At 35.1% G+C, this 7,577-nt stretch overlaps 1 non-coding gene across 1 annotated transcript; it reads right to left on the bottom strand.

Moving 5' to 3' along the window:
* Positions 1 to 899: 899 nt before the first annotated feature.
* LOC114074980 lies at positions 900 to 1,006 on the bottom strand. The gene has a single exon (XR_003575358.1). It is a non-coding gene; the product is annotated as a small nucleolar RNA R71 (small nucleolar RNA).
* Positions 1,007 to 7,577: the final 6,571 nt, after the last annotated feature.

Here is a 7,577-nt window from a genome sequence, read left to right as displayed (position 1 = left end):
CAAATATTTTGACCTGAGAGGTAGGAAAGAAAATGGGATTTTGCGATCACAACTTGTTTTTGAATTGCTTTGGAACAAGAGCAAGTTTGATTCGGAGGTTATCAATATTGTTTCTGATTTCAATTTGCCATAGCACATATTTAACGTAATGTTCTCATTAATTATCAACTGTGATATACGTAGAACTATGAGTAACTAAACAATTAATTTAGCTGTGTGGGATCTGTAAATATATTGTGAATTTGATCTTTAATATTGTGCACAAAGCTCAAGATTAAAGCTTTTACAATAGTTTGATCTAATGAGTGGACGTGTTAGGCTAGCCTGAATCAAGTGGTTGTTCGAGAGAAAAGCACTTGTTAGGAGAAATCAAAGATCTTTTCACAATATTGAGGGTAAAGCTAGAGTTCGAGAGAAGAAAAATATATCTTCACATCCATTTTAGCGTGTTCTTAATTAAAAAATTCATTTGTAGTTTTAGAGAATATAGATTATTATTGTCTGATAAAGCTGAGAAGCGTTGGATAAACATCATTCGCTAAGTTTTGTAAAGTTATGATTGCTTGAATCTCAGATTGAGAGGAGTTCCGCAGTTATTTTCTTTGTGAACACTAACCTGGTTTCTCTTAATTAACAAAATAACCCATCCTCTGACATTGTCTATATGATATATTTGAAATCTTAATCTTATTTTTAGAAGTTGATACTTTCCATTCATACCCAAATTTTACTTTGTCTAAACTCATTAGCAGATTCTAACATCGATTGGATAAGAGCGACAATATATAACTGTAAAAAAATTCTCTGCAGGAACAATCTCAATTCACGTTGATTTGTGTAAAGTTTCAAAAATCGTTTACAGTTTTATTTGAAGAGTAAGTTTGGACATATCAACATGTAAGTTGAGCAGTGATATTTTATGTTTTAGATAAAAGAGTGGTGAAAACTTGTATCAAGCTTGGGATAGGTTCAAATCAATGTTAAAGAGTTACCCTCTTCATCATCAAGCCAATGAGGTGTTAGTCCATACGTTCATTGAAGGGTTGGAGCCTGACACCAAGATTTTACTTGATTAAGTTGCAAGTGGAAAATCATTAGAAAGGACTTATGCTGAGTTATACACCTTGCTAAATCAGATTTCTTGGGGTAACCCAAAATGGAATTGAAGTGGAACGAAACTGGTAGTTCAGGAAATTGCAGGTGTATTAGATATTGACATTGTCACTGCCTTGACAACGCAAATTTCATTCATTCATAACATGATGAATAAAAATTTTGGTGACATGGCATTGGGGAAACATACTTCTCAAGTTAATGCAGTTCAAAAACTGCCATCTTGGTGTGAGATCTGTTGTGGAAGTGATCACACTGCAGAGATATGTAGTGCAAACCCTTACTCTGATAAATTTTGTAGGTAATGCTTAGAGAGGAGGATGCCAACAAAACTATGGAAATTCTTATAACGGAAGTTGGCGAAACCACCCAAACTTTTCTTGGGTTTGAAATAAAATCAAGTCCAAGGACAGAAGTTGTGTAGACCTCATGGTAATTCACAAGGTTACCAAGGAATGATGCAAACGGAGAAGCCTAAATGCAATCTGGGAATAGGAGTGTTGAGGATATGTTAAACAAAATTACGGCAGATCGAGCTCAGTTGGACGCAGATGTGCAAAATAATCAGCTATCTACTCACAACATAGAGAAACAATTTGGGAAAGTGCTCAAAATTCCATTCCACAAGAAGGGTAACCTGTTACACTAATCAAAATTAAAAATAGGTAAATGATGTGAGTGCTTGGCGTGGTCTACAATTAGACGAGCTAGCTCCTATGAAAAACACCCCTGAAGTAGTAAGCAAAGAGGGTGAACTTAAAGAGGATAATCCGAAATAGAATGAAGTAGTTGCACCCAATGAAAAGGTACAACCAATATGAAGAAAAACTCTTCCATTCCCTCTAAAGTTCAAGAAACAAAATGAGGAGGAATATTTGGATAAGTTTTTTTCTTTGCTAAAACAAGTTCATAATAATTTTCCTCAGGTAGATGTTTTGCAGGGTATACCCAGGTATGTGAAGTATGTTATGGAGATTGTGAAAAATACAAGAAGGCAGACAGAATATCAGACAGTTGCACGTACTGAAGAGTGCAGTTGCAGGATTCAAATCAGGTTGGCAATTAAACTAAAAGATCCGTGAAGCTTTATGGTACAAATTATGATAGGTCAGAGTATTCATGCCCGAGGGTTGTGTGATTTGGGGGAAATCATAAACTTGATGTCAACCTCACTGTACAACAAACTGCGTTGGGAAGTCCTAAGCCAACTACAATAATTCTTCAGCAGGCTGATATATATATAGCTAGACATGAGGGGGTAGTGGAAGATGTACTAGTCCAGGTTAGATCTCTTATTTTTCCTAGTAGATTTGAAGTACTAAATTCGATCCTGGACCCTCACCATGAGAGACAATGATAAAGTAGAGGTTTTTGACGTGTACAAGGGTTTGAAGATGCCACCGGTATATGAGGAGATGTTTTCCATCACTATGATGGATCATGAGGCAGAAGCTAAGTACATAGTAACTAAGGATCTTTTAGAGCGGGTATTGAGAGGTGATGAGATCGGTGGGAATACTAAGGCATATGAAATTGTGAAATTCTTAGGTGCGTTTGTGATTATAGCTTCTGGAGAGAGATGGGAGTCATTAAACATGGTGTTAGGACCTCCACCTAAGCCCTCCATTGAAGAATCTCCAAATTTTGAGTTAAAATGGTTGCCAGCTCACCTCAGGTATGCATTTTTTGGAAGGATAAAACTTGACTAGTTATTTTGTCTGCAACATTATTTGAAGAACAAGTGGAAGCGACATTATTTATTCTCAAGAAGAGGAAAGCAAAGCTAGGTTTACAAATGTCAGACATCCACGGTATAAGCCTATATTTGTGTATGGACAAAATATACGTGGAGGAAGGGTGAAAGGCAAGTGTACAACATCAGCGGAGACTAAATCCTTCGATGAAGGATGTGGTAAGAATAGAAGTGATGAAGTTGTTAGGTGCAGGGATAGTATTCCCAATATCGTATACTAAATGGATAAGTCTAGTGCAGTAGGTTACCAAAGGGGGTTGAATGACAATGGTGACTAATGATTAAAATGAATTGATTCCCACAAGAACAGTGACTGGTTGGAGAATATCCATGGATTATATGAAACATAATGAAGCCACGAGAAAGGACCATTATCTGGTACCCTTCATTGATCATAAGTTGGATAGGTTGGCAGGCAAAGAGTACTATTGTTTTCTTAATGGGTATTTAGGGTATAATAAAATTGTTATTGAACCCGAGGATCAAGAGAAGACTATATTCACATGTCCATATGGAATATTTGCTTTCAGACACATGTAATTTGGTTTGTTCAATTCCCCAACTACTTTTTAGAGATGCATGATGGCTATCTTCCATGATATGGTAGATGATTTTGTGGAAGCATTTATGTATGACTTCTCGGTCTTTGCTGAGTCTTTTGAGTTATGCATAATAAATCTTGACAGATTCCTTGCGAGATGTGATGAAAAAAATTTTGTGTTGAACTGGGAGAAGTGCAAATTTTTGGTGAGAGAAGGAATTGTGCTATGCACAAGGTATCTAAGAGTGGGATAAAGGTGGAAAAAGTGAAAATAGGGGTGATTTAAAAGTTGCCAACTCCATTATGTGTGAAAGGAATGAGAATTTTCTTGGCCATGCTAGATTTTACAAGAGGTTCATCAAAGACTTCTCTAAAACTGGAAGACCCTTATACAACTTATTAGAGAAAGAGATGAAATTTTTGTTTGAGAAGAACTGTTTGGCGGCGTTCAAAATGTTAAAGAAAAAGCTAATTAAGGATCTTATCCTCATTGCCCTAAACTTGGAACTTTCATTTTACATAATGTGTGATGCTAGTGATATAGTTGTGGGAGAATTTTTGGAATAGAGAAGGAACAAGGTGTTTCACTCCATATACTATGCAAGTAAAACACTAGATGCAGCCCAGACAAACTACAATATGTCTTAAATGGAGATGCTGGTCGTGGTGTATGCATTTGACTAATTCATGTCATATCTGGTGGGAACAAAAGTATAAGATATCTCTTTACCAAGAAGGATGCAAAACCTTGACTAATCAAGTGGATCTTTCTTCTTCAAGAGTTTGATTTGGAAATAAGAGATTGAAGAGAACAGATAATCAAATAACCGATCATCTTTCCAGATTAGAGGACTTATGTAACATCCCGAAACCACATCCTACAAGATATGACATTCTTAGAAAAACCGGCGTACTTGACCTCTCGGAGGTCTTGTGCAAGACCTTCGGTATCGTTCACCACATATAAACGTATGAAAACTAGTGTGGAATTAAAACTTTTCATAAACATTCTATAAGTCTTTTAAAACACTTCCATTGAAAACTTATAGGAAATACTATATCTCATTTCATCAAATCTTAGACACGAGCATACTTTGGGACACGGCCCATACAATACGGACATAGAAAAACCTAGTCTATTAAAATACTTCAATAAAAGACATCTATGCCTTCGAGTCAAATGAGGAAATACTTCAACTTCACTTGAATGATTCTACGATCTATGTCTTGCTTCCCAAATTGTCCTCACCTACCAACCACTATAGAGATGAATTAAGGCATGTAATTAGTACAATCACATGTACTAAGTAAGGCATAATGCATAAAATCATGAAAACGAACATTTAATAGAAACATGCATCTTTTCATTTAAATATCATAATGTTATCATAATAATAATATTTAACAACTTAGAAACACATAAATAATCACTTAGACCATTTATCACATTTTTAGGAGATACACTATATTAACCCACTTCACTGTTCAGTGAACCCCTTGCCTTTTACAGTGAAGCTTTCTTAGCTTCACATTAGAAACCTTCTAGCATGCAATCCCCGCACTAAAAGCTATCCTAAGACTCACTTAAGTAAGACAAAGAGAGATTGCCCATACACCCTCTCTAGGGACACATAAATGATCCTTAAGACCACCTATAATGACATCAACACACACTTACAAGACATCATACACATGAACATGAGATCCTTCTACCAAAGGTGATTGTATGTCTCACTTTTGTAAGTTGTGAAGTGACCTCCCCTACAATACCTTACACACAAAATGAAGAGATCCTATAGACTACCAAAATAGAATCATCCTCACTTAATACATCAACACTTAGATAATATGACATTCTCCTCCCAAAGACTATCAACAGACTTACTTAAGTAAATCGAGAAGATAACGTCCATGATTGACCTCTTAAAGATTACCTAAATAATCCATAAGACTACCTAAGACGTAGATAATGTCTACATAATTAACCATCTTCCCTAACTAGAGTAATTCTTAAGACTTATCTAGGTAATATACGAAGTGACTATTTCTATGCCCCCTTCACATCTTAATTAGACAACTCTTAACTAGTCTAGATAAGCATTTATTCATTTATTATACTTTCTTAAATTAAGTCAGTACTTTCATGAGTTCATTTAATCATTCATCACAATATAATTCGATCACAATATACTCAATTCGATCACAATATAATTCAAGTATAAACAACATCTAAATAAATTAAATTGGTCAGCAATCACCACATCATCCTCAATACTTCAATTCAAAGTCAACATACTCAATTCGATAACATAAGACCCTTACCTAAGGCCATAACCAACAATTAAACATAAAAACTATGATAATCAATGAACTGGGTTAATTCAATGTAAATTCATCAATCTAAAATAACCTAGATATCAATTTACTGAAACTGTTACATCATTAGCAAGACCATAAGAGACTGCATAAGAATTCAACAATATTAGCTAAAGATCAAGTGACCCACATCTTAGTCAAAAACTAGGCTCCATCCAATTCATGGGTTCATAGATATTTTATATTGAAATAATCAATACAATATCAATTAGATCATAATTCAATCTTTATAAATCATTTATGCAAGAACCCATGGTAGAATCACAAAATTGGAGAATTCAACTTTAGAAACCTTGAAAACATTTTGAGAATTGGGGATCCTTGATGAAGAGAGTTTCAAGTATCAATATGCATACATTAATGAAGATAATTATTCACTTTTATGAAGAATTTTCACACAAAATGTCACCTCCAAGCTGTTCTTTGATTTGGACTTCGATGGAGACTTTGAGAGAATTCTAATGGTTTTTTGGATTTTGATTTGGGTGAATGAAATATTCTAAAGTGTTAAAAACTGATATACTTGTTAAAAATACCCGATATAACCTTAATAAATCGCCAATACATCCATTTAGAAGTGGGGTGAATTTACAAATTCACCCCTAGATTGGCAGCAAAGCTGCGCAGGAAAACAGGCTGCACAGAGGGAGGAATTTACGGGCCATCCCTTGACAAACAGACCGTTCAGTTGGTCCATGGTGGGGAAATGAGACTTGACCTTGGTCCCTTACTTTCACCAGGCTAAGTCCCTACATACGAAACGCAACGACGGGGCGTCGATTGTCCCACTGGGCATCGACAACCCCCGTCATTTGTGTCCTGCCTGGGACAGCTTTGATACCAAGTTGGGTCCTTCCTCAAGGAATCTAGGATTGTCCTTGGGGATAATTTTTCCGGACGTTTCCAACCCAAATACAATCTTCTATGAGTTTAACAACTCCCACATAAATTTCATCTAAAACGAACACATAAAACTAGACAAAACATGCCTAGAGACACAAGGTCGTTCCAACGCATATCATTCGATCATCATGGACGTTCTTGGTCGTTTGACTTCCAAACTTCACGAAACTTGACACACTGCCTATAAATGCTACAATAAATAATTTAAGAACTTTAAAAACACATGAATCAAATATAAGAACATAGAACCACATATGAGGCACATATGTTACTTAGTCGTCGAAAGTCTTAGTCGTCCCTTGACGTTTGACTTCCAACACACCTAATACTTTAGCTACTGCCTCTATACAATATATTATACATAGTTAGGAACTTAAACCATCAAGAACTATATCTTAGTCTATCTTTCACCTAAGTCATTTTTGGGGTCTTACAAATTAATTCTCAACACTTCAATCAAATGCGAAATCATCCAATTCCAATATCATAAGGCCCTTACCAATGGCCATAAACATCAATTCAATATAAATACTATGATATTCAATGAAACTAGGTCATTTCAATATAGATTCATCAATCAAAAAAAACATAGGTATCAATTCAATACAATTAATACATAATCAATATCCTATAGAAAACTACACTAGATTTCATAAGCATTAGGTCCAAATAACTTGAACAATAAAGTAGTAAAAAACTAGGGTTCATCACTAACATGAATTCATATTTAATTGAGTTAAAATAATCAAATTAATAACAATTGAATCAATATACAATGCATTAAAACCTTTAATGCAAGAGCCCTTGGATATGTCATGACATTGGATGATTCTTCTTTGAAAACTTTAGAAAAATTCTTTGAAAGTTGGGCTCCTTGACGAAAAGAGTTAA

This window comes from Solanum pennellii, chromosome 11 (genome assembly GCF_001406875.1).
Source record: "Solanum pennellii chromosome 11, SPENNV200".
NCBI lineage: Eukaryota > Viridiplantae > Streptophyta > Magnoliopsida > Solanales > Solanaceae > Solanum > Solanum pennellii.
The sequence above is the reverse complement of the archived record's forward strand: the minus strand, read 5'-3'. Positions and strand labels throughout refer to the sequence as shown.